General features: G+C 43.8%; 1 long non-coding RNA gene across 1 annotated transcript; it reads right to left on the bottom strand.

Moving 5' to 3' along the window:
* Window positions 1–2,572: 2,572 nt before the first annotated feature.
* Window positions 2,573–4,862, bottom strand: LOC119263975. Its single transcript, XR_005130680.1, has 4 exons — window positions 4,673–4,862; window positions 4,098–4,325; window positions 2,895–3,839; window positions 2,573–2,703 (listed from the first exon to the last, which is right to left on the bottom strand). It is a non-coding gene; the product is annotated as an uncharacterized LOC119263975 (long non-coding RNA).
* Between the last annotated feature and the right edge of the window lie 817 nt (window positions 4,863–5,679).

Raw genomic sequence — 5,679 nt, 5'->3', positions numbered from 1 at the left:
TAAGTAGAACTGATAAAATGGATAATCAGCGTAGAAACAAGGAGGTGGTCATAATTTAATGCCTGATCGGTGTATGAACAGACTTTCAGAGTCCTTATTAAACTTCAGCAACACAAGCCTTAAAATTCTCAGTGACTCTGGCTCTGTTTGGGGTGAGAATCAGGCCTGAATAATCTTCACTGCTGCAGAACTAGATTTTTAGGTAAAATAATATAATCCTCATTTGCTATAAAATCGTTACAATCTGCAGGACAATCTGGCACCTCAGGCACTATTTAAGGTGGAACAGGATAATTCTAAAAAGCTGGAGAATGAGAAGTAACTTCAGCCTCGTAAGAAGTCGAACATTGAGAGACACATTGCAAGAAATTCATGGAATTGTAAAATGACAGAGCGGGGTCAGCGGATGCTGAGGCGCATAGTGCGCAGAGGTCACCAACTTTCTGCAGAGTCAATCACTACAGACCTCCAAACTTCATTATGGCCTTCACATCAGCTCAAGAACAGCGTGGAGAGCTTCATGGAATGGGTTTCCATAAACGTTTCGAATCATGCTTCCCCGTCTGGCAATCCAACAGACAAATCTGCATTTGGTGGTTTCCAGGAGAACAGTACTTGTCTGACTGCATTGTGTGAAGTGTAATGTTTGGTGAATGGGGGATTATGGTGTGGTGGTGTTTTTCAGGAGTTGGGCTCAGCTCTTTAGTTCCAGTGAAAACTCTTAATGCGTCAGCAGACCAAGAGATTTTGGACAATTGCATGCTTCCAATTTGGGGATGGCCCCTTCCTGTTCCAACATGACTGCACAGCAGTGCACAAAGCAAGGTCCATAAAGACATGGAAGAGTGAATTTGGTGTGGAAGAACTTGACTGGCCTACACAGAGTCCTGACCTCAACCTGATAGAACACCTTTGGAGTTGAATTAGAGCGGAGACTGTAAGCCAGGCCTGCTCGTCCAACATCACTGTCAGACCTCACAAATGCGCTTCTGGAAGAATGGACAAAATTTCCCATGAACACACTCCTAAACCTTGTGGAAAGCCTTCCCAGAACAGTTGAAGCTGTTATAGCTGCAAAGGGTGGGCCAACATCATATTAAACCCTATGGATTAAGAATGGGATGAATGAATCACTCAATTTCATGTGCGTGTCAAGGCAGACAACTAATACTTTTGGCAATATAGTGTAACTACATTTCATAAAATTGTAGCAGCTACAGCTATTAGCTACAAATATTTGTAGCTAAGTACAAAAAAGTATGCTACTTAGCTACACCCCATCCCTGCTTATACTCCGTTTTCTTTCCAATTGCTTGTCAATTGGAGGAGAAGAGAAATAAATGCATGAGGTTAGCTGGTTATGTTGAGTATGAACAGACTAAGCTATTCTTTCCAACCACAGAGCACCGCTTTATTCGAATCTCAGTCATGGTAATAGAGCCAACAAAATTCTGACAAGTCTTATCTTCTACCCAGCATAAGCCAAAATGTTTTCAGATTCAGGAATGAAATAAAAATAACAGCAGTTTCCAGATCAAGAAAGCATGTGTCTGAACTACATGTTCCCCAGTAAACATTATCTTTTCTCACTCTTTCTTACTAATAATTGTGACTAATTTACTGCCAGTACTCTTCTTACTGTAATTCTGTAATGAATGCCTTAAATTGTTACTCTTCAAAGAAAAACACATATCTCCAAAATGTTAACTTCACAGTAGAGGCCAAAAACTTTGTCTATCCATAGAAAGTATCTTTGCTAGTTACCAATAGGTTAAGAAAGACAGTCCTGAGCTCAGATACTGCTAGAAACAAAAAGACACTGTTGATACCCAGAAAAAAGGAACAGAGTTGAACGCAGAACGCAATACAATGCAATACAATACAGTAAAGTACAATACACAGTGCAATACAATATTCAATTCAATGCTCATTTAAGTGCTGTGTAAAGAGATGTGTCTTCAGTCTGCTCTTGAAGACAGCAAGAAACTCTGCTGTATGGACAGCCAGTGGGAGTTCATTCCACCACTTGGGTGCCAGTACGGAGAACATTCTCGATGCTTGTCTTCCACATGCCTTGAAGAATGTCGAGTTAAGCCGAGCTGTACTCGAAGCTTGAAGGGCTTGTGGTACAGTTCAAGATTTCACCATTGCAATCAAGTAGGTAGGGGCTGGTCCATTTTTGGCTTTGTAGGCAAGCATTAGGGTTTTAAATCTGATGCGTGCAGCTACAGGAAGCCAGTGAAGGGAGCGCAGCAGTGGGGTGACGTGGCTGAACTTGGGCAGATTGAAGATAAGCCATGCTGCCGCATTCTGGATGAGTTGCAGAGGCTTGATGGCCTGCATGGGAAGACCAGCCGAGTTGCAGTAGTCAAGCCTTGAGATGACAAGAGACTGCACTAGCACATGCTGGCCTCTAGCGTGAGGAAGGATCCTACGGATGTTGTACAGGAGATATCTGCATGACCGAGTTAAGTTCGCAATGTGAGTCGAGAACGATAACTGACCATCCAGAGTCACACCAAGACTTCTTGCCTCTACAGATGGAACAATCATAGAGTTCTCGAATGAGATGGCAAGATTATGATGAGGACCTGTAGTTGGAGGGATGAATATCAGCTCAGTCTTGCTAGGACTGAGCTTCAGGGGGTGAGCTGGCATCCATGAAGAGATGTCAAACAGACATGCCGAGATGCAACTGGAAACCTGTTTGTCAGAGGGTGAGAAAGCACTAATTGAGTTTCAAAAGCATAACAGTGATAAGAGAAGCCATGAGAAGATATTACATAACCAAGAGAGTTAGTGTAAAGAGAAAAGAGAAGAAGACCCAGCAGCGAGCCTTGTGGGACACCAGTGGAGAGCCTGCATGAATAGGATGTGAACCCTTTCCATGTTACCTGATAAGAGCGATCCTCCAGATAGGACTTGAACCACTTCCACGCATAACCAGTGATTCCAAGGTTGGTGAGGATATCCAGAAGGATCGTATGGTTGACCGTGTCAAAAGCTGCTGAAAGATCAGGAAGGATCAGTACAGATGAAAGTTTGCCTGATCTTGCTGATTGGAGCTTCTCAGTCACTGCTATGAGGGCAGTTTCTGTTGAGTGCGCTGGATTGAAGCCAGACTGCTTGGGGTCCTGGAGCTGGTTCTGTGTGAGAAAGAGAGAAAGTTGATTATAGACTGCACGTTTTTGAAAGAAAAGAAGTGATACCAGTCTGTAGTTGTTGACATCAGAGCTGTCAAGCAGGTTTCTTCAGGATGGGAAGTACTCTTGCAGTCTTGAAAGTTTGCCAAGAACTTGTTGATGAGAAAAGTGATGAAGGGCAGTAGGTCCTTGGAAATTGACTGAAATAATGCAGATGGGATGGGATCCAGTGGGCAGGTGGTTGGGTTACTGGATTTGATCAGTTGAAGGACAGCATCTGTAGAAAGAGAAGAAAAACAGTTTAAGGGATTGAGAACAAGAGGAGGTGGTCTAGTGGAAGGAGTGGGGACAGAGGGAAAAGACTGGTGGATTCTATCAACCTTCTCCTCAAAGAAGGTGAGAAAATCCTCAGGGGTGAGAGAACAGGATGGAGGGGGAGGAGGCGGGTTGAGAAGAGAGGAGAAAATGTTGAAGAGCTTGCGTGGATCAGATGCTGACGCTTCCAGTTTCCCTCTGTAGAAAGATGACTTTGCAGCAGTAACTTTGAGTGAAAACTTGGAAAGAAGAGATTGGTAGGAGTGAAAATCCAAGTCGAGCTGTGATTTCCTTCATCTTCTCTCAGCCTTCCTTATTTCTTGTCAGTTGCTGCGCAGGACACCCATCAGCCAGGGGGTAGGTGAGGAATATCGTGCGGGCCTGAAAGAGAGAGAGCACAAAATTAATTGCAGAGGAGAGTCAAGAAAGGAAAGCATCTGTAGCCATGTTCAGTGAGAGAGAGGAAAATGACTAAGGATGGGGAAGGGTGGTCAGGATAGTTGAGGTGAAAGATGAGGAAGGACTGGGGCACAAGTTGCACCAAGAAGAAGAGCACAAATGGATGGAATGAACAGGAGTAACAGGGAGGGAGAGTGAAAAAGATAGGAAGTGGTGATCAGAGCGATGCATGGGAGTTACTGTCACATCCAGTGTGGAGGCAGGTCTGTTGAATATCAGGTCCAAAGCATTGCCTGCTCTGTGCATCGGAGGAGCCTGGTTGAGGGCGAGGTTGAAGGATGATAGCAGTGGTAACAGGCAGGATGACTGCAACTTGTCTGATGACAGGTTGAAGTCACCCAAGACTATGAGCAGGGTTTCATCAATGGAGAAGAGACTCAGTAGAGTGTCTAACTCATCAATCTCAGCCTAGAGGAGAGGGAGGACAATAAAGAACAATGATGTCAAGTTTAGTGCTGAAAGATAGTGACTGTATGGTACTCATAGGAGGAAATTGAAAGATGAGAAAATACATTTACAGCATTTGGCTGACGCTCTTATCCAGAGCGACTTACAATCTGATTATTTTTATATAGGTAGGCCAAGGCGGTGTTAGGAGTCTTGCCCAAGGACTCTTATTGGTATAGTGTAGGGTGTTTGCCCAGGTGGGGATCGAGCCCCAGTCTACAGCGTAGAAGGCAGAGGTGTTAACCACTACACTATCCCAACCACTAATACAAGTGGAGTGAAACGGCACTTTCTGGATAAGAGCAAACCTGTGCCACCACTCCTGCCAGACTGCCATGGAGAATGGGAGAAGTGAAAGGCAGAGGACAGGGCTGTTGGAGTCGCCAAGTTCATGGGGGTGATCCAGGTCTCCATCAACGCCAGGAAGTGCAGTGAATAGAAGGTTGCCAGGGCTGAAATAAAGTCTGTTTTCTGCACAGCAGATTGGCAATTCCAGAGACCACCTGCAACCCTGGTCTGGGATTCTGACCGTGGGGATAGATGAGGTTACTGGAATTACGGTTCCTGTGATGATGAGTAGTTCTACATGATCTGTGGGATGAGTAAACAGGTATTGTAAAGCACATGATAGACACAGTAATTAGGACATAAAAAGGTAATGAAGGATAACAAAGTAATACTTAGCCAAAGTTAAGAAGACATATCTCAGTTGATGAATTAGAGCTGCTACAGACTGCTAGCGGAACACCTCAATTGGCTAACCCGAAACCACACCTGAAACTAGTAATTATAATTAAGCACTAGGTACCACAAGACAGCCTTGTAACTAACAGAGTCTAAGCTAGAGAAAGTCTCAACTCAGAGCCTACCTTTACCAGCAAAAAGATGGTATTCAATTAGAAGACAAGCACACTGATTCTTCCAGGGAACACCTCCTCAATTTATCAGCCTTATGACTGATAGTCCAGCCCCTACAGTTCACACCTTTGGCTAACCCAAAACCACACCTGAAACTAGTAATTACAATTAAGCACTAGGTACTAAAAGACAGAGTCTAAGCTAGAGAAAGTCTCAACTCAGAGCCTACCTTTACCAGTTTACTGCCAGTAATGTTGCAATTGTAGGTTTGTTCTGAGTTTTTCGTTTGCTTTTTGAGCAAGTGTTGCTTAGAGATGGTTGTGATTGGATGAGAGGTATATCAGTCATTATTTTGCAATTAGTCAATTGCAGCACTTGAAAAAATGCATTCAGACCGTTGCAGTCTGTCCAATTTCAGTAAATAAAAACAGCTTTCTCACATCAATGAATACTATAA

Source organism: Pygocentrus nattereri, chromosome 9 (genome assembly GCF_015220715.1).
Source record: "Pygocentrus nattereri isolate fPygNat1 chromosome 9, fPygNat1.pri, whole genome shotgun sequence".
In the NCBI taxonomy this organism is placed as follows: Eukaryota; Metazoa; Chordata; class Actinopteri; order Characiformes; family Serrasalmidae; genus Pygocentrus; species Pygocentrus nattereri.
Note: the sequence above shows the minus strand (reverse complement) of the source record. Positions and strands in the feature narration are given on the sequence as shown.